The sequence below is a fragment of the Peromyscus leucopus genome, chromosome X, assembly GCF_004664715.2.
Source record: "Peromyscus leucopus breed LL Stock chromosome X, UCI_PerLeu_2.1, whole genome shotgun sequence".
NCBI lineage: Eukaryota > Metazoa > Chordata > Mammalia > Rodentia > Cricetidae > Peromyscus > Peromyscus leucopus.
In genome coordinates this window covers 131,639,940-131,665,286 of record NC_051083.1, presented here as the reverse complement: position 1 = coordinate 131,665,286, position 25,347 = coordinate 131,639,940, and the positions used below count along the sequence as shown (strand labels likewise).

The 25,347-nt window shown below is 38.3% G+C and overlaps 1 pseudogene; it reads left to right on the top strand.

Moving 5' to 3' along the window:
• Nucleotides 1–12,576: 12,576 nt before the first annotated feature.
• Nucleotides 12,577–14,064, top strand: LOC114682010 (annotated as a pseudogene).
• Nucleotides 14,065–25,347: the final 11,283 nt, after the last annotated feature.

The following is a 25,347-nucleotide window of genomic DNA, read 5'->3' as shown; positions in this document are numbered from 1 at the left end:
GAAGAAAAATACAAGCATTGTTATTTGAAGTAGAGGCTGGTAGATGGCAAAGGTGCAGTATCTAATAACTACGTGCAGACTTTGCAATGACAGCCACAAAATTTCAAAATAATAATAATTTGCATTTCTATAACTGTTTTTGTCTTACTAATGAGCCTAACAAAATTAATTCATTAATTTGCTGTGGTCCCATAGACAGCAAAGAAGTAAAGATTGCTTGATAATTTCATGCCTGTAGAAACTAAGGCAGGGAGAAAAAATATTATGTGGGCAGGTTACTGTACATGAGGCTTTAGGCCACTGCTCCAGTTAGCATGGGCAGAGGGTGAATCTTCTATGTAAGAGTAAAATCTCCTTGAACCCTGCCTATATGGTAAGAGTTAAGCAGAAGTTTGATATGTCCCTCAAAATTCTTGTCCTCCAGTTTATACACCAGGCTAATACCTCTCCAATGTGGCCAGGCCCTGTGATTAGAACAAATTGTGTGTGTGTGTGTGTGTGTGTGTGTGTGTGTGTGTGTGTGTGCGTGTGTGTGTGTGTTGGGGGTAGGGGGTATTAAGTGATATTACATGGCAAAGAGGAAGGGACTTCATAGAAGAAATTAGGGCTGCCAATTAGTTTGATTTGAGTTCACCAAAAATGGAGATTATTCTGGCTGGATGGGTTTGCCATAATTGGGTAAGTTCTTGAAAGGAGTATCTAGAAACCAGATTCCCTTTGTTACTAGCATTGAAGATGCCAGGTGATAGGAGTTCCACAACTGCAAGGAAATGAACTCTTCAATAATCTAAATTATGTTGGAAGCAGAGTCAGAGCTACTCATGAGCTCACAGCTCTGGCCCACACATGACTGTAGCTTTTGAAAGACCCTGAGTTAGTGTGCAGCTAACCAACACTAAGACTCTTGACTCATGAAATCTGTGATGAAATAAATGCATGTAATGCTTTAAGCTGCTGAGTTCATGATACTTCATTACTCAGCAACAGAGAACCAATATGAGGCATTACACACATGCCTCACAGCTTTTATGTTTTGTGCTCTGAGCTGTCCCCAACTAATGGTTATAATCTAAGAAGACACTGACTTATCTTAACTCAAATGGAAGAGCAATTTTACTTGACAGTTGGGCTGTGTAGCTGGAGAGTTTCTCTCCAGTTCCCACCAAGACCTGCTAGTCCCGGAGCCCACTTATAAAATAAACACACAGTTTCTTATATTATTTAAACTGTTTGGCCTAATGGCTCAGGCTTCTTGCTATTTAGTTCTTATATCTTAAATTAACCCATTTCTATTAAGCTATACTTTACCACGTGGCTTGTGAATTACCAGTACCTTACATCTCGCTTGTCATGGCAGTGGCTGGCAGTGGCTCTCTGCCTCAGCCTTCCACTTCCCAGAATTCGCTTCTCTGCTTGTCCCACCTATACTTCTTGCCTGGCTACTGGCCAATCAGTGTTTTATTTATTAACCAATCAGAGCAACACATTTGACATGCAGAACTGCTGTGGGATGGTCTGTATGTCAAATCTGTTGCTCTGATTAGTCAATAAATAAAACACTGATTGGCCAGTGGCCAGGTAGGAAGTAGGTGGGACAAGGAGAGAGGAGAATACTGGGAAGCAGAAGGCTGAGGCAGAGACATAGCCAGCCGCCACCATGACCAGCAGCATGTGAAGATGCCAGTAAGCCACCAGCCATGTGGCAAGGTATAGATTTATGGAAATGGATTAATTTAAGCTATAAGAACAGTTAGCAAGAAGCCTGCCACGGCCATACAGTTTGTAAGCAATATAAGTCTCTGTGTTTACTTGGTTGGGTCTGAGCGGCTGTGGGACTGGCGGGTGACAAAGATTTGTCCTGACTGTGGGCAAGGCAGGAAAACTCTAGCTACAAATGGCGCCCAATGAGAGGGCAAGAGTTTCCACCTAAAACCTGAGAAAAGATTCTAAAACAGAACTAAAAACAGCTTCCTAATTGTCTCTCTCAAATGAGCAGCAGCTGCCCGTTTGAGTTACTGGCGGGTTCCTGGCGTGTGCACTTGACCTGCAGTATGGCGGAAATGAGGCCTCTGCAAGTGGCACATTAAGCTGCGTGGTAGATTTAGCCTTTGCTAGTACAAAACAAAAAGAGGTTTCTGGGCTACACGCTGCTTGGATAAGAAGCATAGACCCACTATTTCTGAGAATTGATGACTCCCAGAGCTGGCGGAAAAAGTACCACCGCCATGTTGGGAAGCTGAAGTTGGCAGAGCCAGCAGCCACAGCACTGTTTCAGGCTTAAAAGGCTGCAGTTTAAAGCAATAGGCTCAAGGTAATATAAAAAACATAAGCCACATAAAGATGGCTATCACACAGAGAATCTGGATTATGTTCTCTTTGATATTCGTAACTGAAGAAAAATATTTGATTACACAAGCTGTTGAGTTATGCCAAAATGTATATTTTAAAGGTACCTTGACTTCAAAATTTGGATGTAAGGATATGTTGCTTTGTAAAGGAGGCTCTGCTTTTGTTTCTACAGAAAGCCAGAAGCTATGGATTTGTTCCAGATTAAGATACATCAGGTTTGACCAGCCAAGACCACCTGAAAGGTCTCCGATGACACCATGGCCCAGATGATCCAACATCCAGAATCGTTTCAAGGCAACTGGCTCAGATGATACAGCCTCATGGACTGTTCCATGATCCTAAAATTTTCTTTGTGTCCCCATAGATACAGCGCCCCCCTCCAGCAGGAAGTAGTAAGAGAAGCTACGCCCAAATTCCCAAATATACCAAGCTGGCTTTGGAGATGTGTAAAAGTTAAAACCTTCCTTTTTAAAAAAAGAAAAGGGGAAGTGCTGTGGGATGGTCTGTATGTCAAATCTGTTGCTCTGATTAGTCAATAAATAAAACACTGATTGGCCAGTGGCCAGGCAGGAAGTAGGTGGGACAAGGAGAGAGGAGAATACTGGGAAGCAGAAGGCTGAGGCAGAGACATAGCCAGCCGCCACCATGACCAGCAGCATGTGAAGATGCCAGTAAGCCACCAGCCATGTGGCAAGGTATAGATTTATGGAAATGGATTAATTTAAGCTATAAGAACAGTTAGCAAGAAGCCTGCCACGGCCATACAGTTTGTAAGCAATATAAGTCTCTGTGTTTACTTGGTTGGGTCTGAGCGGCTGTGGGACTGACGGGTGACAAAGATTTGTCCTGACTGTGGGCAAGGCAGGAAAACTCTAGCTACACAGAACATCCCACAGCAGAGCGGATAAAGATTATCACTATTTAGTGGATGACAATTGCTGTTGATAACAGATTTGACAGGAATTTTAAGTGATGTTCATGGATACATGGTGTAAGTCCCAGCATCTGGACATGACTTTCTAAGAAAAAAAAACTAATGACATTTTGTTTTTATTTATATGTCTCTCTGTGTGTATGTGCACATGCATGTGGATACTCAGAGACCAGAAAATAGAGTCAGATACCTTGAAGCTAGAATTACAGGTAGATGTGAGCTGCCCAATACAGGTAATGGGGACTAAAGTCTAGTCTTCTGAAAGATCAGCAAATGCTCTTACTCACTGAGCCACTTCTTCAATCATATTGACATTAGTAACTTTTAATCACTTGCAAAAAAAGAAGGTGATGGTGCAGAAATTCAGCCATATGCAAGGATTCTGACCATCAAAGAACCCCATACACTGATATGAGTGAGGGTAAGAAGTACAGTCCTAGCTGGAGAAACTTTGATGAGAAAATTGATTCTTAATCTTGATTAGAGATTAGAGCCACATAGAAGGATGTTCATAATGCTTATTAAGTGAGGTTATGTGTATGATGGTAGTCAGACATGGTGGTTTACACCTTTAATTCCAGTATTTAGGAGGTAGAGATTGGTGAATATCTATGAGTTCAAGGACAGCCTCATCAATAGAGCAGTGCCAGTATAGCCATAGCTACACAATAGAGACCATTGCCTCAAAACAGACAAGAGTTTAATGTTAGGTAAATTATATCAAAGTCATCTGTGACTAGCAGATATTGTTTCATAGGCTATCTAAAGCAGGCAGGCTCTAAGTAGCTGAAACTGCTTCTAAGAGTTAAATTTATAACAATTAGCTTCCAGTTTAAGGAAAGTAGGCTTTTAAGTAAAGTTGTGTGTTATAAAGAACAGTGTAAGATCTTATGCATGCTGTCACTAATGTTGTATGTTCATATGTGCATTTGCCCTGTTGTTTCTGGAAAACATTATTTCCTTGTTATCTACATATTCTGGCTCTTACAAATTTTTCCACCTTATCTTCTGCAATGATCACTGAGCCTTGCAAAAGGAGAGATGATATAAATATCCCATTTAGGGCTGAGCATTCTGCAATCCAGACAAAATCCCAGCATGGAGGTGGGAGATGTTCACCAAGTGCCATGAACAGTTAAGGAGATATTGGCAATTGATTACTTCTGGGAGGGAGATTAGTTTGATTAAAGAGTCTGGCTCCTGGTATGTCTGTCAATCACACTCCAGTGGAAGACCATTGCTGTGGATATCACTCTATGTAAATAAAACACTGATGGCCAGTGACCAGGCAGGAAGTATAGGCGGGACAAAGAGAGAGGAGAATTGGGGAAACAGGAAGAAGGAGGAGAGACACTGCAGCCACCGCCAGGAGAAGAGCATGTAGAGATGCCGGTAAGCCACCAGCCACGTGGCAAGCTATAGATTTATAAAAATGGGTTAATTTAAGATAAAAGAACAGTTAGCAAGAAGCCTGCCACGGCCATACAGTTTATAAGTGATATAAGCGTCTGAATGATTATTTTATAAGTGGATTGTGGGACTGCGGGGCTTGGGGAACCTGGAGAGAAGCCCTCCAGCAACAAATGGCGCCCAACAGCTCGAGTTTCCACCTTAAACCTGAGAATATTTAATAACCAATTCTAAACAGAGCCAAAACCAGGTTCCTGCTTCTTGTCTCATACAGGCAGCTAGATGCGGCAAAACGCAAGTTTGGACACTGGCGGGTTCCTGGTGGGTGCGTTTGACCGGCAGTATGGCAGAAATGAGGCATCTGCCAGCGGCAAATTAAGCTGTATGGTAGATTTAGTCTTTACTAGTATTTAAAAAAAAAAAAAAGAGGTTTCTGGGCTACACGCTGCTTTGATAAAAGCTTAGACCCACTATTTCTGAGACTTGATGACTCCCAGAGCTGGCGGAAAACGTACCACTGCCATGTTGGGAAGCTGAAGTGGGCGGAGGCAGCAGCCACAGCGCCGTTTCAGGCTTACAATGGTACAGTTTAAAGCAATAGGCTCAAGGCTCAAGGTAATATAAAACATAAGCCACATAAAGATGGCTACCACACAGAGAATCTGGATTATGTTCTCTTTGATATTCATAACTAAAGAAAAACATTTGATTACAAAACCTGTTGAGTTATGCCAAAATGTATATTTTAAAGGTACCTTGACTTCAAAATTTGGATATAAGGATATGTTACTTTGGAAAAGAGGTTCTGCTTTTGTTTCCACAGAAAGCCAGAGGCTGTGGACTTGTTCCAGATTAAGATACATCAGTATCACCAGCCAAGACCCCCTGAAAGGACTCCAATGATACCATGGCCCAGATGATCCAACATCCAGATCGGTTTCAAGGCAACTGGTTCACACAATACAGCCTCACGGACTACCCCATAGGTCTAAAATTTTCTTTGCATCCCCATAAGATACAGCGCCCCCCTCCAGCAGGAAGTAGTAAGAGATGCTACGCCCAAATTCCCAAATATACCAAGCTGGCTTTAGAGGTGGAATTGGCTCACTCCCCCTCTAAACCCAGACATATTGCTTTTAAAAAAAAAATGGTTAAGTGATTCTTGTGTCCCAAATCAAAAGAGCCCTCTGGTGTGGGACAGAGAAAAACCAATATTTTTATTTAAAACAGGTTGATTATAAATGTGATCTCTTTCTAAAAAAGAAAAGGGGATATGATATGGATATATAGGATATGGAGATGATATGATAAAAGGGTAGATTAATGAACCTACTTTTAAAGAACAACTTGTTTAAAATGTTTTACATTGGTATAGATTTTAGTTTATGTTTAAAATGTTTTACATTGGTATAAATTTTAGTTTATTGATACAAACTTGAAGTTAATTTTGTTATACTGTATATATATATATTTCTATTCTTGTTTGAGATATTATGTTTATGTAACTCATTTAAAATTGTAATGGATAATTAAAAATAGATTAATAATTAGTCATCTATGATAATCATATTTGTAGCCATGTTAGTTAAGTCTTCTAGGTATACATAGATATATTTCAGATAGATAGGTAATCTTCAAACACTTCATAGACCTAGAGAATATGGCATTTAAATAACTTAGAATTCTGTTGACGTGAGACACAATTGCTCCTGGCTGCACCAATTGATCCCGAGAGAATGTTGGGCTTCTAAGACATTTCTATTTGGAAGTTTGTCTTTTGGCACAAAAATGGCCTACTGGGCAAAGAACTGCCCTTGCCTTGATGGCTGACAGTACAAATGCAATGCTGTCCTTTCTGGACAAGTGGGACACAAGGAAAGCGACCACTGTACTCTGCCAAGACAGGGTAAGATGGTCTCTTAAAATTCCTGCTTCTAAAAATGGTCTGTCAGATACTCTAGGCCTGTAGCCAATTTGAATGCACCAACAATGCTGAGAAACATTAGGTGACTGTCCAGGCTGCCAGCTGTCTTGGTCTACTCTTGCAAGATTCCCGAAAGTTGCTTGCATCCATCTACCATTTCTCAGGTACCATTATGTTCCTTCTCAGGTCTTTGATGTGGTTGAAGACTAGATAGTCGTAATTTCCTCAGTTATGATAAAAGATAAGTTAGCTATAAAACCTTAAACTCACAAATATAAGATAGATAGGACATCTTCTTTAATATTGTAACTATAATTCTTGCTTGGTAATTGTTTTGTTATATGTAATTTTACCATGTTAAAGTTAAAACCTTCCTTTTTAAAAAAAAAGAAGAAAGGGGAAGTGCTGTGGATATCACTCTATGTAAATAAAACACTGATGGCCAGTGACCAGGCAGGAAGTATAGGCGGGACAAAGAGAGAGGAGAATTGGGGAAACAGGAAGAAGGAGGAGAGACACTGCAGCCACCGCCAGGAGAAGAGCATGTAGAGATGCCGGTAAGCCACCAGCCACGTGGCAAGCTATAGATTTATAAAAATGGGTTAATTTAAGATAAAAGAACAGTTAGCAAGAAGCCTGCCACGGCCATACAGTTTATAAGTGATATAAGCATCTGAATGCTTATTTTATAAGTGGATTGTGGGACTGCGGGGCTTGGGGAACCTGGAGAGAAGCCCTCCAGCAACAGACCATGAATCCATGAGTATATCAGCAGCAAAAATTGGACATGATGGATTTAAGGAAAAAAAGAGGACACAAAGTTGGGTTAGCTGTAGTGAGGCTATATATATGGTAATAGTTGAGGGTGAGTATATTTAGTAATAGTTGTGGGTGGAGGTGAATATAATAGTTGAGGATGAAGGTGAATATAATCAAAGTACATTGTAGATGAACAGTCTTATTAAATAAGAAACACAGAGCCATATTAAATAAGAAACACAGAGCCAATTGCAGAGTTAAAAGCCCAAGAGGTCAGAGCAGTAGCTGAGAGCTGAGTTTACCTCCAATGCTGGTGCTGTCCTTCCTCTCAGCAAGAGCACTACTTCCTGTGTATCTGTCTTTTTACAGAATTTCTGTTCTGCCTTCTCATTGGTTGTATACCCAACCACATGATCTCCTTGTCACTGCCCATCTATACAGACCTCCAGGACGTCTATGGTTGGCATCGAGATTAAAGGCATGTGTCTCCATGCTGGTGGTATCCTTGAACACACAGAGATCTGCCTATCATGTGATCGGGATTAAGGGCATGTGCTACCACTGCCAGACTTCTGCTATGGCTTGCTATCATCTCTGACCCTCAGGCAACTTATTTATTAACATACAAATAAAATCACATTTCAGTACAAATAAAATATCACCATATTTCCCCTTTTCTATTTTAATAAAAGGAAAAAAAGTTATAACTAACTTAAGAAAAATTATATACAAAAGTACAATAACTATATACCATATATACAAGTAATAAATAACTAAACAATGTCTAGATCATTTGAATTTGACAAATTCAGAGAAAATATTTCCATTATCTATCCTATTTTGGTAAGTCTAAAATGTACCTGATTCACTTTCTATCCTAACTTATATTACTAACTATATAGGACTATCTTATAACATCTTTCAAATTTATACACTTACACCTCTTAAGTGAATATCTTTTCTGAAATTCTTAACAAAGAAAACATTAACTATAATTAACTAATCTTCAACTCCCTCATAGACCCAAGGAAATAATATTACCTAATAAAAAATAAAAACAGGAAGTGCATGCAATCAACTTCCAAAAAAATTGTGAGTTGACAGAAACAGCCAGCTGCCTAGACAGTCATCTGAGGGTTCTCCACAGTGTTTGGGTATCATCTTCAGCCTATAGGCTTAGCATATTGGGCAGACTCATTTGTGAAGTAGGATGTACACAAGGTCAACAGTTCAACCTCACATTTGGTGAGAGCAGTGCATGTACCAGAAACACCTGAATTCTACTAGTGTCCTGTCATGATTCAGGATTTTAAATTCTGGAAATTTTTGATATTTTTTTAAATTCAGCTCTCCATTCTTCTTGGCTGTGTGTATGTGACCTCTTTGGCATCCCGTTCTTCAACACATCCCTCTGTTAAATGCCAGTGTACCATTGAGAGACCTGAGCTTAGTTACTCTTCAAGAATAACTGTTTCAGCTGCTGTTCCATTGCATATCAGAAGCCATCAGCCCACTGCCTGTTCAGTTGCCTTCAAAGAAAAGGGCACTGTACTTTTTCTGAATTGCAAAGGCCAATTCAGGGATGGTGCTATATTGCCCTGGCCTCAGAAGATGCCTTTTGATAAAGCCACAACCACACTTGTTTTGGCAAGAATTGGTAGTCCTTTGTTTCGTGTCCTGTCTGTCCATTTTGTCCTGTTTGTCAGTGGTTGATTGGAGGATACTTTGTTGTCCAGGGGCTAACTTTTGCCACAATGAAAGTTAACACCATATGCAGTTTCTTCAATGCCCATATTTTCTCTGAAGTAAATTGGTACTGCCAGGAGCCAATGTGTCTCACAGTCATTACAAAAAAGAAAATTTTTCTGAGTTATTAAAATATTTTAATGCCATATTCTGTAGATCTCTGAAGAGTTTGATGATGACCTGTCTATCTAAAATATATCTGCTCGATCTTGAAAACACACCTAATATGAGAACAAGTTTGATTGTAATGTCTAACTACTAACTTTCTTTTCTTTACATCCTAATACTTGGTTATAATAACATTGAAGAATCAGCAAATTGTATTACATTGTTAAATGAACAGTATAAGTACAATATCTTGAATAAGATTAGAAATATACATATAGCATTTTCTAACAATATATATATATATATATAATTTGTATGCACTATAAAAAAATCCAATCCAATGTAAAGCATTTAAAACTAGTAATTGTCTTTTTCTTTTTCTTTTTAAACAAGAACCTTAAATCTAATTTCCTTTGCTTAGCCCTTTTCCTAACCCTTAACAACAAGTTGTAACCAGCCCTCCTAAACAATGAAAATTACTGCAGACCCAAAATCAATTAAAAGACAAAAAAAAATAACAACCAACCAAACAAACAAAAAAACCCCGCCCCACACCACCTCTTTGAGAATGTGGGCATCGTTTTCTTAAAATTGCTTCCTGCTGGGTATGGGCAAAGGTATATTTATTCTGAAAAGAAAAATTTTGGGTAAATTGTCAAATTCTAGGAAAGGTAGCTATCCTTTGTTATCCAGTTTGTGAATATTGCCAAAGATCAGGGTTTATCTCAAGTCCTTATTCAAGTAGTCTTTCAAGCTGGATCATCTCAGCTAGCCATCTCAAAATTGCTCTGAGAAGTTTGTAGTCCAAAGCTGATCTGTAGGTGATATTTGTCAGCTTAATGGTGTTATTATTGTCTATGTGGAATTATTCTTGTTGTGGGGCCCCATCTTCTTCCTGGAGACTTCAGTTGATGCTAGACTTGGCCGTGATTTCCTGCAGAAAACTGATAAGAGACTCAAACATAAAGACATGTATAGGCTAATTGAAACCTTTTTTTTAAAGAATTAGTTAGTACTCTATATGACAATTAATATCTTAACAAAGTTTAAAATGTGTGTGTGTGTATATATTAATCTTGTAAATTTGATATAAAATTCATACTTTAAGAAAAGTTTAGAGAATCAGAGTAGGATCAAAAAAATTTAGATTAGTAATAGAATAGTCCCTTAATTAATTTGTTTTTTCTCCTGTCCCATATCAGTAGATGGCTCTTTCTTCTGGCATGATACAGGTAGTTTGCATTTTCTTTTCAACAACATGCTTGAGTTTAAAGAAGGAGAGAGCCATTCTCCAATTACAAAGTCAGCTTTAAATTTTAATTGAACTGGGACTATAAGAAGACCAATAGTGTTAAATTTCTTTAGAGAAGAGCAGAAACAAACATTTAGGAATACATAAAATTTTATAGATGATATACAATAGGCCATTTGACTATGTTTCCTGGAATAGATGATTTGTCTTTTTCTTCATTTGTCTCATTTGTCCAGTATTTTTCAGATTCTTTAGCCTTCATTCTTCTAAAAGACAAAAACAAAAAGCTTTCCCCAAGACTAATTTTGGGGAGGTTCCCTTTTGGCAAGTTATTATCTGATTAAAGGAAAAGGCATGTGTTAAAGGTATAAGTTAGTTTAAATCAGATGTTCATGCTGGTTGATGAACTATCACCTCTTCTAATTAAGAGGTCTCTTGTTCTAATCGAACATTTATCAATTTTGATGGTATCCACAGCTTATCTTCTCCTGTAGAAACAAAAGCAAAACCTCATCCCCAACCTAACACATATCCTGGTTTCCATTCTGAGGTCAACATCTTTAAAGTATATAGGCTGATTTAATTCTGTAGTTTTTTTCTATTATCCAATGTCTCTCTGCAGTTGTTGTTCCTTTCTCATTGGCACTGAGAAAATTCAAAGTTAATAGAGCATTATGCCGTCTATTTCTGGAGGTTTTTGTTACCCCTTTCTGTTTATTTAGCATATCCTTTAGAGTTCTGTTCGATCTTTCTATAACTGCTTGGCATGTAGGATTATGGGGTACACCAGTAATATGCTTTATATTGTAATAAGCAAAAAACTGTTTCATTTTAACAGAGACATATGATGGAGCATTGTCAGTTTTTATTTGTGCAGCTATACCCATGATGTCCATAACTTCTAGCAAATGAGTGATTACAGAATCAGCTTTTTTCAGAACTCAAAGCAGTTGCCCATTGAAATCCTGAATAAGTATCGATAGTATGTTGTACATATTTCAATTTTCCAAATTCTGCAAAGTGAAACACATCCATCTGCTAGATTTCATTCCTCCAAGTACCCTTTAGGATACATCCTGCTGGTAATGGCGTATGATTGTAAAAGGAACAAGTACAACATTTCTTAACTATTTTCTTGGCTTGTTGCCAGGTTATAGAAAAATCCTTTTTTAAAACTTTACTATTGACATGAAGGTTTTTTTTTAATGAAATTGTGAGGCCTCCAGCACATTTTCTATCAATAATTTATCAATCTCATCATTACCTTGTGCTAGAGGGCCTGGCACACAAGTATGGGATCAGATGTGAGTTATATATAAAGGATGACTTCTTTTCCTGATTGTATCTTGTAATCGAATAAACAGTGAAGTTAGTTCTGAATCATCAGTGATAAATTCTGCGGTCTCAATATGTAATAGCACTCTTTCAGCATACTGAGAGTCTGGAACTATGTTGAGAGGTTCTGAAAAATCCATTAATACCAACAGAATAGCATACAATTCTGATTTTTGAATTCAGTTATAAGGACTTTGAACCACTTTACTTGAATTTTCTGATTTATAACCTGCCTTTCCTTGTTTGTTGGCATATGTATAAAATGTACAAACTCCAGATATGGGTTTTTCCTGTACAATTCGAGGCAAAATCCAATCAGGTCTCTTTATAAGATTAATTCTCTTGCTTTGGGATATTTGCTGTTAATTTCTCCCAAAAATTACTGCAAGCTCTTTGCCAAGGTTCACTTTCTGTCCATAATTTTTCAATATCCTACTTAGTTAAAAGTATGACAGTTTCTGCTAGGTCTATTCCTGCTAATTGACAAAGTCTCAATTTTCCTTTCCAAATCAAGTCAGAGATTTTTTCCACATAAGTTTTTAAATTTTTATTCCGTTTCTTTGGTAAAAATATCCATTCCAGGCTCCGGGGCGCGAGGCTGGGTGCCAGGCTGGCCAAACGGGCTGAGGCCGGGCCCGAGCCGAGCAGAGGGGGCCGGGCGGGTCTGGAGGCCGGAGGCCTGGGGCGCAGCCGGGAGGGAGCAAGGATAAGGGCGGCCCGCACAGGACAGGGTCCTGCTGGCAGGAGTCGGGGGTATGGATGGAGCGGGGAACCAGGGGCCCGCGAGGACCGGTGCAGAGTGCTGAATGTGGAGTAAATGCAGATGTGGAGAAACATCTTGAATTGGGAAAGAAGTTACTTGCAGCTGGACAGCTGGCTGATGCTTTATCCCAGTTTCATGCTGCAGTAGATGGTGACCCTCATAACTATATTGCATACTACAGGAGAGCTACTGTCTTCTTAGCAATGGGAAAATCCAAAGCAGCACTGCCTGATTTAACTAAAGTGATTGAATTGAAGATGGATTTCACTGCAGCGAGATTACAGAGAGGCCACTTACTGCTCAAACAAGGAAAACTGGATGAAGCAGAAGATGATTTTAAGAAAGTGCTCAAATCTAATCCAAGTGAAAATGAAGAGAAGGAAGCCCAGTCTCAGCTTGTAAAATCTGATGAGATGCAGCGTTTACTCTCACAAGCGCTTGATGCTTTCCAAAGTGCCCACTATACTGCTGCTATAACCTTCCTTGATAAGATTTTAGAGGTTTGTGTTTGGGATGCAGAATTACGTGAACTTCGAGCTGAGTGTTTTATAAAGGAAGGAGAACCTAGGAAAGCCATCAGTGACTTAAAGGCTGCTTCAAAATTGAGGAATGATAACACGGAGGCATTTTACAAAATCAGCACACTCTACTATCAACTAGGAGACCATGAGTTATCCCTCAGTGAAGTCCGTGAATTTCTGAAGCTTGACCAGGATCACAAAAGATGTTTTGCCCACTATAAAAAAGTGAAGAAGCTTAATAAGCTGATTGAGTCAGCTGAAGAGCTGATCAGAGATGGCAGATACACAGATGCAACCAGCAAATATGAATCTGTCATGAAGACAGAGCCCAGTGTTGCTGAGTACACAATCCGCTCCAAAGAAAGGATCTGTCACTGCTTCTCTAAGGATGAGAAGCCTGTTGAAGCCATTAGAATATGTTCTGAGGTTTTACAGATGGAACCTGACAATGTGAATGCTCTGAAAGATTGAGCAGAGGCCTATTTAATAGAAGAAATGTATGATGAAGCCATTCAGGATTATGAAGCTGCTCAGGAACACAATGAAAATGATGAGTAGAATCAGGAAGGTTTAGAGAAAGCCCAGCGGTTACTGAAACAGTCACAGAAACGAGATTATTATAAAATCTTGGGAGTAAAAAGAAATGCCAAAAAACAAGAAATCATTAAAGCATACTGAAAGTTAGCACTTCAGTGGCATCCAGATAATTTCCAGAATGAAGAAGAAAAGAAAAAAGCAGAGAAAAAGTTTATTGACATAGCAGCTGCGAAAGAAGTCCTCTCCGACCCAGAAATGAGAAAGAAGTTTGATGATGGAGAAGATCCTCTTGATGCAGAGAGTCAGCAAGGAGGTGGTGGCAGCCCCTTCCACAGAAGTTGGAACTCATGGCAAGGGTTCAATCTCTTCAGCTCAGGCGGACCGTTTAGATTTAAATTCCACTTCAATTAAAAAACATATCCATTCCAATATAATATCTTCCTTCTGCATTAATATTCCTGTAGGAGAATGCTTAAAAGGTAAAAGAACCAAAATGCAATCCAGCTTTGGATCAATACGATCCACCTGTCCTTCATGTACTGTCTTTTCTACCAAGGCCAATTCTTTCTCAGCTTCAGGTGATAATTCCCTTGGACTATTTAAGTACTTGTCACCTCCTAAGATTTTGAACAAATTATTCAGTTCATCATTTTTTACTCCAAAAATAGTTTGTAGATGAGAAATGTCTCCAAATAACCTTTGAAAGTTTATTAGGGTGCACAAATATTGGAGAATACAATACCACCACATTTCCCCTTTTGTCTAAAATTTTAAAAAAACTTATAACTAATACAAGAAAAATATATCAATAAGTATATACAATATTATCACTTCCAATAGCTGTTTTACAAAATATTGGCACAGGGTTGGGCTATTCAACATTCCCTGTAGGAGGACCCTCCATTGAATTCTCTTAACTGGTTGAGAATTATTATAAGTAGGCACTGTGAAAGCAAATCTTTCTCTTTTTTCTTGTAAGGGTATTGAAAAGAAACAGTCTTTTAAATCAATAACTATGAGAGGGCAGCCTTTTGGTAACAGAGTAGGCAAAGGAGTTCTTGATTGTAGAGAGCCCATTGGCTGAATTACTTTGTTAATTGCTCTAAGGTCTGTTACCATTCTCCATTTACCAGATTTCTTTTAAATAAAAAATACAGGAGAATTCCAAGGGCTGGTTGATTCTTCAATATGCTGAGCATTTAATTGTTCTTTTACCAGGTCTTCTAAAGCCTGAGGTTTATCTGTTGTTAAAGGCCATTGATGAAGCCATACAGGCTTGTCCATTAACCCTTTTAAAGTTAGAGCTGTTGGTGTCTTTGGAAGATCATCAGATGTTGTGCCCTGTTCTTGTATAATATGGATGGCTGTTGACCACTCATTAGAATAATATATTCTAATATTTTGTCAGAAACATGTGCTAGTTTATGATTTGTTTCTGTGTTTGGAGCGATGTTAATCTGAGTATTCCATTGTTGCAACAAGTCTCAACCCCACAAGTTCGTAGCTCTGTTAGCCATGTATGGTTTTAATTTTCCCCTCTGTCCTTCTGGACCTACAGATTCAATCGATCTTGTACTCTGTTTCACTTGAGATAATGTTCCAATTCCTAACAGCTGAACTTTTACCTGCTGAAGAGACCAAGTTAGATGCCAAAATTCTAGTGCAATTATGGTAACATCCACACCTGTGTCTACCAGACCAGACAACAAAACACCATTAATTTTTGTTGTTAATTTTGGTCTTTGTTCATTTATAGAAGTTTGCCAAAATTTTTTCTTTATGTTTTTTCCTGAATTTTCTGTTCTTTCAGTTTCATCATCCCAAGCAGCCTGGTTTATTCCAATAGGCATTTGGTTATTTAATTGCTGTATGACTGCAGGAAAGGTCTGAACTGGATTCACTGTCAGAGCCTGCCTGAGGCCCCTCTGGGAGTTTCCCAAAAACAAGGCAAAGTCTTACCTTGCCTGTTCCTTGTTGATCTACATTCCTTGGTCCAGTGTTTTCCCTTACCACAACCTCTGTTAAAGGGACATTCTGTTTCCATTGTTCCTTGAAGAAACATTGTTTCTAGGAATGTATGTTTTACAGTCCCTTTTCAAATGTCCTTGCTTTCCACATCCAAACATCTGACATTCCTCAAACCTCTTGAAATTGCTTTTCCTATATACATATCATCATGGTCATGAACCTCAACATTAAATGTGTCTCTAATCCAATCTTCCAAGGGTGCAGATCTTGCCTTTAATGGCCTGATATTTCTCTTGCATGCTGCAATCGTGTTCTCAAAAACCAAAGATTCTATTATTATCTGGCTAGCTTCTTAATTAGGGACCATTCTCTTTACTGCTGAAGTCAGTCTTTGTAAGAAATCTGTGAAAGATCCTTTTGGGCCCTGTATAACCTTTGTAAATGACTCAGTTTTCTTTCCTTGTTCCTGATCTCTGTCCCATGCAGTCAAGGCTGCCATTTGACATAGAATTAGGGTTTGCATATCATACAATCATTGTGTTTGTATTGCAGCATATTGGCCTTCTCCAACAATCTGTTCCTGGGAGATTTTTATACCTTCATCCCTCCATTGTTTTTCTATATTTTTAGCTTCCTCTTTGAACCACATTTGCCTCTTTAGCTGTGATTCGGGTTCCAGAACAGTATGTGCCAGCTCTTGCCAGTCCTGTGGTATACTCCTCTTATAAGTTGACCAGGAGTTTAACATTTGCTTTACATATGTGGAATGCATGCCATAAGATACTATTGCCTCCTTAAACCTCCATAAGTCTAACATTTCAACTGGAGTCCAATATTTTGTGCATTCACTTGACCAGGTAGCTGTTGTATGATTACTAGATAAATTAAGGATGATTGTGTGAAAACAGGCTTTCTTTCTGTAACCTTATAATCCAATCCTGAAATGATTTCACTGTTAATCTCTTCTGTCTGAAACTGAATTTTTCTATCATTCATTTTAACAGGTTTTTCTAAAAATTTTATCCTGGCACTTAAATTGACTATCTTTGTAAACAGTAAAATGAGGATAAGAAAAGTAGTAATGTGCATAATTCCATCAATGTTTATCTTCTCATATAGTTGTTCCATTTTCAGACTGCCTCAAATGTTATCAAACAAAGTCCAATTTTCTTCCAATGTACAAATCAAAGTCATTTTTTTTTAAATGTGGAAAAAAATTTCTCTTTTAAATAGTTTTTTCCTTTAAAATATCTGATATCTTAATTTATTAAGTCTGAGTAGAACAGTAGATATTCGAAGGAATTTCAAAACAACTACTTAGACTCTGAAGTCTGAATCCAGAGAGAGAGAGAGTGCAAGAAAGCATAGACATGTTCTGGCTAAAATCTTAAATCCAGCTACATGTTCCTGCTTGAGTTGAGTCGAGCCTGGGCTCCAGCTTCCTTAAACTCTGACCACGTGCATTTGCCTTTCAGCCAAAACAGCTCTATTCACAGTTTCTTATAGCTATGGCAATTAGTGATACCTCTGGCAGGGCAGGCTAGAGTTGTTCGTAGCACCGCCTTTAAGCAAGTAGCTCCAGCTGTGGGTAACTGCTTGTAGCTGTGGTCAATCAGGCATGGGGCCTAGGATGAGCTAGGCCCCAGCTAGGGAGTCGGGCCCACCTCCACAGGAAACCAGACCTGCCACCAAGCCAAGATGTAGTGGGTAGCCATTCCCACTTTGATCTGGAAGTTCCAACCCCCACTGAGGCTTCGGTAATTGTCACGCCTACAAGGCAGGGCCAAGAGAGGGCCCTGAAGACCTAAGATCCAGATGCACCATCTCACTTGGATCCTGAATTCTGGACGGTGGAGGTAGGCCAAGCAGAGTTCTCCAGAGAACACCACCTGACTGCGACAAGCCTTTCCTAGACCCTGTGACCTACCTATCCCTTCATTTGTAAGTTATGCCACTAAATAACCTCCCTTTTAACTATGTGGAGTGGCCTTAATAATTTCACCAATACCAAGCCAAGTGTTTTTTTTAATGAATTCTTGTCATGTGGGCACTAAATGTAGATGAACCGTTTTATCAAATAAGAAACACAGAGCCAATTGCAGAGTTAAAAGCCCAAGAGGTCAGAGCATCAGCTGTGAGCTGAGCTTACCCTTCACTGCTGCTGCTGTCCTTCCTCTCTGTAAGAGCACTACTTCCTGTGTATCTGTCTTTTTATAGACTTTCTGTTCTGCCTTCTCATTGGTTGCAAACCCAACCACATGACCTTCTTGTCACTGCCCATCTATACAGACCTTCAGGTCTTCTATGGTTGGTATTGAGATTAAAGGTGTATGTCTCCATGCTGGTGCTATCCTTGAACACACAGAGATCTGCCTGTCATGTGATCAGGATTAAGGGCATGTGCTACCACTGCCAGACTTCTGCTTTGGCTTGCTATCAGCTCTGACCCTCAGGCAACTTTATTTATTAACATACAAATAAAATCACATTTCAGTACAAATAAAATATCACCATAGTACATTGTATGAAATTCTGAAAGAACTAGTAGAAATAAGAAAGAAAAGAATAAGAGCCAATAAATATTTAGCCCTATAAAGCTCACTGGAAGCTTTGCCTCCATGCTTAATCTGTAATATTCTTTCCTATGAATGCTTTAGTCCAATGAAAATGAATGGAAGTACTATGTAAATGAATCCATATGGTAGATGTTATTATCCAGCTCCTTGAATCATTGGTGTGTCCTTAGAGTTTGGAAATCTGTGTTTCAGATCACTACCACTATCCCTTACTCAATATCCAGGCATGCTAATTGAGAATGCCTCTAGAGATACACCCTTCCTTGAACATGTATGGCCTTCTGCAAGGACAATCTTATAGATAAAATAAGAATACGATCAGGAGATTGTGACTGAGGTAACTATAAAATTCCTGGGAAGTTATAAAAATGTGAAAGGAAGCTCCTTTCCTGGAGAAGAATACTCTGTGTTGGTGTCCCATGGGATATTTTCTCTAGAGGGCTAGGAGCACAATACGGCCTGTGCCCTGGGAAGGTGTGGGGTACATAAGTAATGGGGCTTTTCTCTAATAAGGTCAGAGGATCACACCTTCATCTTGGTTTCATTTGAATATAAGCAAGAGAATTTTAAAAGTTATTACTGTCAACAAGGCCAAGAAACATGTGACTAGATAGACCATGGACTCTAGGGGAGAACCTACAACTATTCTTCTGCTAAATGGACATATGCTGTGGATATTGTTCTATATAAATAAAACACTGATGGCCAATGACCAGGCAGGAGGTAGGTGGGACAAGGAGAGAGGAGAATTCTGGGAAGCGGAAGGCTGAGGGAGAGACACTGCAGCCACCGCCAGGACAAGCAGCATGTAGAGACTCTGGTAAGCCACCAGCCACGTGGCAAGGTATAGATTTATAGAAATGGGTTAATTTAAGATAAAAGAGCAGTTAGCAAGAAGCCTGCCACGGCCATACAGTTTATAAGTGATATAAGCGTCTGAGTGATTATTTTATATGTGGATTGTGGGACTGCGGGGCTTGGGGAACCTGGAGAGAAGCCCTCCAGCAACAGACATACCATTAAAAATAACCTCAAGAGACTGGACCTGCCTGGCCTGAGTCTACCAGGTTGATTGCAGTGCTCGGGGGAGGACTTGTCCTGGAGGAGGTGGGAATGGGGGGTAGGCTGGGGATAAGGGGAGGGGGTGGGAGGGGGGAGAATAGGGGAACCCATGGCTGATATGTAGAACTGAATGGTATTGTAAAATAAAATATATATTAAAAAATGGTATATCCATAAAATGGAATACTATTCAGCTGAAGAGAAACATGTAATAAAAAATTGCAAGAAAATGAAAAAAAAACCTCTATTGACTTATAGCTAGACCCCTATAGATCAGTGCATCTTTTAACAGGTACCAGAGAAGATTATTCTTGTAATAGATGATAATTAATACAGAGATATACAATTGGTCAACATGAGGAGAATAAGAGTCTTTGAAGTGCTCAGCCTTAAATGGAATTTCTATATCACATCCCTCCACTCAAAGCTCAGGGATCTTTGTGGAAGAGAAGGCAGAATTTTTAAAAGCCAGGAGTGGTAGGTGACTTCAAGAAAACACATCAGAGCAGATACACATAGGAACTCACAACAGTTGTGACAGCATGCATAAGACTTGAATAAGCTCAAACTGGACAAAATCCTAGCATGGAGAAGAGGAGGAAGACATGAAGTTCTGAACCCTAGCTGAGGAGCTATTGACATCTGTAGCACAAAACTCTAATTTATCTTAATAATAAAAAACAAGAGACAGATATCAGAGTAAGTGATGAAAGATCAGAGACAAAGGAAGTGCTGGGATTAAAGGTGTATGCCACCACTGCCTGGCCTCTGTGGTTAACTAGTGGCTAGCTCTGTCCTCTGATATCCAGGCAAGTTTTATTTGTTTGAGCACAAACAAAATATAACCAAATTTCCCTATTTGTCTAAAATAAAAAAAGAAAGTTATAACTAATAGAGAAAAACTATATACAGTAAGTACAATAACTATATACAATATATACAGGCAATAAATATATCAAAAATGTCTAGTCCATTAACAATTGACAAATTCAGAGAAAATACTCGAATATCTGGCCTATCTTGGTGAGTCCAAAAGGTTGTACCTAATTCACTTTCTGTTATAACTTGCATTACCAAAACTATCTTTTAATGTCTCTCAACTTTATACACTTTACATCTCTTGAGTAAATTTCTTTTCTGAATTTGTTAACAAGGAAAACTATAATTATCAATCTTCAACTCCATCAGAGACTCAAGAAGGAAATAATATTAACTGAGTAGCAGAAAGTTCAAACAAGTGACTTCCAAAAAATGTGAGAAATGACAGAAATGGCTGGCTGCCTGGACAGTCACCCAAGGTTCCTATGTAATGTTGGGGCATCCATTATTGATCTATAGACCTAGAATATTTGACAGACTTTTTTGTAAAGCAGGATGTTCTGAAGGGCTGTCCTACCTTTTCTTGGCGAAGTTTGTCAGTTGCTTTCTTCTGTGTCCTGCAGAATGTCTGGCAGTTTCTTCTTTGAAGTAGGTACCTCAAGGACCATCCCATCCATCCTTGTTTGGGCAAAGTTTAATGGTCCTTATTTTGTGGGTCCTGAATGTCCAGTTTATACAGCATACTGTCAAGCAGTCCAGGCAAGAACAGTTTTTTTTTTTCTCAAATGGCTAGCCTTACCACATTGAAAGTAAACTCTACAACAAATGTCTTTGATGCCCATCATCTATGAAGTAAATTGGTACTGCCAGGAGCAGATGTGTCTCATTGTCATGAAAAACCTTAGGTTAACAAAACATTTTAAATGCGATACTCTGTAGGTCTTTGAAGTATTTGAAGACCATCTATCTAAAGTATATATCTATATGATCTTGAAAGCACATCTAACATATCTACAAATTTGATCATCATAAATAACTACTAACCTATGTTTCTTGATTATCCTATATATTTTATAATAATAGCTTTCAAAACAAAAATTGTACCTTATTTTTTAAATGAGCTATATAAACACAATACCTTAAACAAGAGGAGAAATATACATATAGTATAACAAAATTGACTTTAAACTTGTATCAGTAAACCAAAATCTATACCAATGTAAAATATTTGGGTCAGAATAAAAGGTAAACAAAGGAGATTAGATTCAGGGATATTGTTCTAAAAAGAAAAAGGAGGAATATAGAAATGATAGAATAAAAGCACAGATTATTGAGTCGATTTTAATCCAAAAAAACAACTATTAATCTTACATATTTTACAATGGTATGGATTTTAGCTTATTGATACAAATTTAAAGTTAATTTTTTATATGCATATTTCTACTCTTATCTGAGATATTATGTTTATGCAACTCATTTAAAAATTTAATGTATATTGCTTCTCGGCCTTTTGGCTAAGATCAAGTGTAGTAAAAATGTAATGTATAATTAGAAATACAGATTGATAGTCATCTATAATAGTCAAATTTATAGTCATGTTAGGTTTTATAGGTATACAGAGATACATTATCAGTTAGATAGTTAATCTTCAAACACTTCAAAGACCTGCAGAATATGACTTTTTAAATGTTTTAAGAACTTAGACTTGGCAGTGAGATAAGTCTGCTCCTGGCAGCACCAATTACTTCAAATTGGATTGTGGGCATCGAAGAAGCTTTATATGAAGTTTGTTTTCTTTATGGAAAAAGCTAGCCATGTGGGCAAAGAAACTGCCCTTGCATCAATTGTTGACAGTCACTGTCCAAATTGGACAAGCAGGACACAAAACAAAGTGACCGCAGAAATTTGCCAAGACAAGGTGGGACAGTCCTTTAAGAATCATGCTTCTCTGATAAGTCTGTCAGATATTCTAGGCGTATAAGCTGAAGAAGGATGCCCCAACATTGCAAAGGAACCTAGGATGACTGTCCAGGAAGCCTGATATCCCTGTCTTTAAGTAACATTTCATCCTTCTGGGGTGTTTGATGGAGTTGAAGATTAAATAGGTATAGTTACAATTTTCCTTAGTTATGATAAAAGGTAAATTAGGTACAAAACTTTAAAATCATAAAGATAAAATAGGTAATAAATTGCTTTCTCTAATTTTGCCAAATACAAATGGATTGAACATTGTAACTCTAATTCTCAATAACTGTTTTTGTTGTATATAATCTTACTATGTTAAAGTTAAATCCTTCTTTTTTAATTCGACAAAAGGGGAAATGCAGTGGACCAATCTTTTTATAAACTATGAATATGTATTACTCTCATTAGATAGTAAAAAGCTGACAGGCAGGTGGCTGGACAAGAAGTTAGGCAGGAAAGCCAAAGTGAGGATGCTGAGAAGGAGAAGGGTGGAGTCAGGAGTCACCAGCCAGACTCAGAGGAAGCAAGACAAGAATGCTGTACTGAGAAAAGGTACCAAGCCACATGGCTACACACAGATAAGAATTATGGGTTAATTTAAGTGTAAGAGCTAGTTAGTAATAAGCCTGAGCTAATATTAAGCCTCCAATTCAATTATTTGGGAAGCAGCTTCTGGGATTTGTGAGTTGCTCATGCGACAGAAACTTCTATTTACATGAAACCTATACCAGCAACATTATCAGGCTCAGAATCTATGCCTCGACAGGTCATAGGCCCTAGGGGATAACCTAGTCCTATTTGCTGTTAAATGGATTTCGTATTAAAATGACGCTTAAGGATTTAGTGTTATAACCAACATATGTTCAACATGTAGATAAGAGACTATAGAACGTTTTGCCCTATAGAGAAAATATATACCCCCCCAAAGGCTCAAAGATCAATGAAGAAGAGGGAGAAGAACAATCATTAGAGATTGAGGTTGTGGATGGTTACAAAGAAACAATATTTTTTGGATAGAGTAGTTGCATATATGAACTCATAGCTGTTGGGAGAGCATGCTCAAGACCTGTGTGATCTCAAGCCAGACTAAATCCCAGCATGGAGAAGGAAGTTGGGCACACAACCTCATGCTGTTCATAGGGGCTATTGGAAATTGTTAGATATTGAGAGAGGGAAAGACAGTTTTCTCTAAGGGTATAGCCTCCGTCAAATAGAACAACTCTCCAGTAGAAGACTGCATATCCAAAACTATTTGGGCAGAACAAATTAGTCTTGAAGGATTTGTTTTAAAAATAGGACTTAAGTTTGGTGGCTAGGGAAGGGGGTAGATTTGGGAAGAGTTGAGGGAGAAGCATTAATATGAACCAAACATGTTTTATGAAACATTCAAACACCTAATAAAAAATGAGAAAAAAAGAGAATGGGTTACATAGTATTCAGCTCAAGGCCCAAATGTGTTTCCTAGAGAAATTTTGAAAGCTAAATGTTCTTTGCAATGCATGGAGCTTGGTGTACTTTCTGCCTTTTATGTGCTACACTCTGAAACTACCTTCCCAATTGTGTCATATGTGTTTTTGTAGCTTCAGCCTTGAAAATGCCCTTCCTACGCTTATACTAGGAGAGTATAAAGACTGTTGGCCTTGATATAGACAGTGTGTCAAAGCAAAGATTTTGGAAATTAAAATCCTCCAAGCTGTTAAAAGAAATGTAGGATGAGAAATACCAGTCTGAATGTCAGGAAAAAGGCTGATATCAAATCCATTTCATAGAAGAAAGTGGAAGGCAGAGAAGTTAAGTGTCAGGTAGCAAAAACCTGCTCTAAAATCCTGCCCCAAAGCCTCAAATCCTGCAGGAGTTGAGTGGAGTCTGGGTCTGCCTTCAAAGCACACTGATATTAAAGCGCCATAAGTCCATGTCCTGACTATCCCCTCAGAGTGACTGGCCAGGAATCTCAATCTCTCTCTCTCTCTCTCTCTCTCTCTCTCTCTCTCTCTCTCTCTCTTTTTTTTTTCTCTCTCTCTCTCTCTCTCTCTCTCTCTCTCTCTCTCTCTCTCTCTCTCTCTCTATTCCAAGCTAAGGGGGACTCATGACACTTAACCTTACCTGAGTTGCAGGATTCTCTTGTACCTAGGTCTCAATCTTCATCAAAAAATGTATTTTTGAAAGACTGACCTGGTGGCCTTTCCTTTTACCAAAAGGACATCACTTCCTGAGCACTCAGTGATCCTTTTTACTTCTGTTTTTATAATGAAAATGATACATGTTCCAGGATCAAAGATCAAGTCCTTTGGTACCACACAAGGTACAAATTTTGGCTTTGGACCCTTTCACAAACAGCTTAACCATGCTGTGTCTCCATGTAGCCACCTATCCAAGAGATATATAATAATTTTCACTTCATAGGGCCATTATGAGGATTTTTTTGCACAAATGTGTATGAAAGTGCCAGAAGAGTGTCAGACTCCTTGTGTTCTTATTAGTGATAACAATCCCTGTGCAGCAGATCAACCCATAGAATCTCAGCACTTTACTTTTTAAAATGCTATTCTGTATATTTTTTCTAGTTCTCTGCATGCATGCATACTTTTATGCATGCCATAATAATTTATGGCATATATTTTTGAGAGGAGTAAAAAAACAAGGTTGCCTGATTTTATATATATATTCCATTTCGCTTTATTTCTTTGTTTTATCACAACAAAATTTCATATTTGTGGATGTTATAGGGTTCAAATTAGGAAAAACAATTTGAATTCCTAGTGGTAATACTCTTATCAGTTTTAAAAAACATTTAGGCACATGAGTGTTCATACCTAGATTATGATTGTTATTTTGCAATGTCAAAATATCTGGCCAGGCAAATGCAGCTCATATTTTACCCCACAGGAAACTCGGCTATAATAATCAATAATATCATATTTATTGACAGATATTGTGTGATATATGATCTAAATTGTTATTCCTCATTTCACATTGCTAGATACTATATTCCATATGTGTGGAATTTTGTGGTATCTGAAACCTGCTTTTTATCTGTCTGGAGGATGTTGAACCTTTTTGGGGGAAATCATTCTAAATTAAATGGCATGTGCTTCTGACATAATACAAAGCGTATACTTAAAATAACTTAATTTCTTTCTAATGGCTTGAAATTAATAATGTGAGCTAAAATCACTGTCTATGTTGCCTTTCCAGGCTTGTGGCTTCACGCCCCTGAAGTAAACAGCCACAGCCATTTGACCTTTTGAGTTTTTAGACTAGCTTTATCATTTCTGCTGTTTCTTTGCTCTGTGATAATGAGTTATGCTCTTATGCTTTC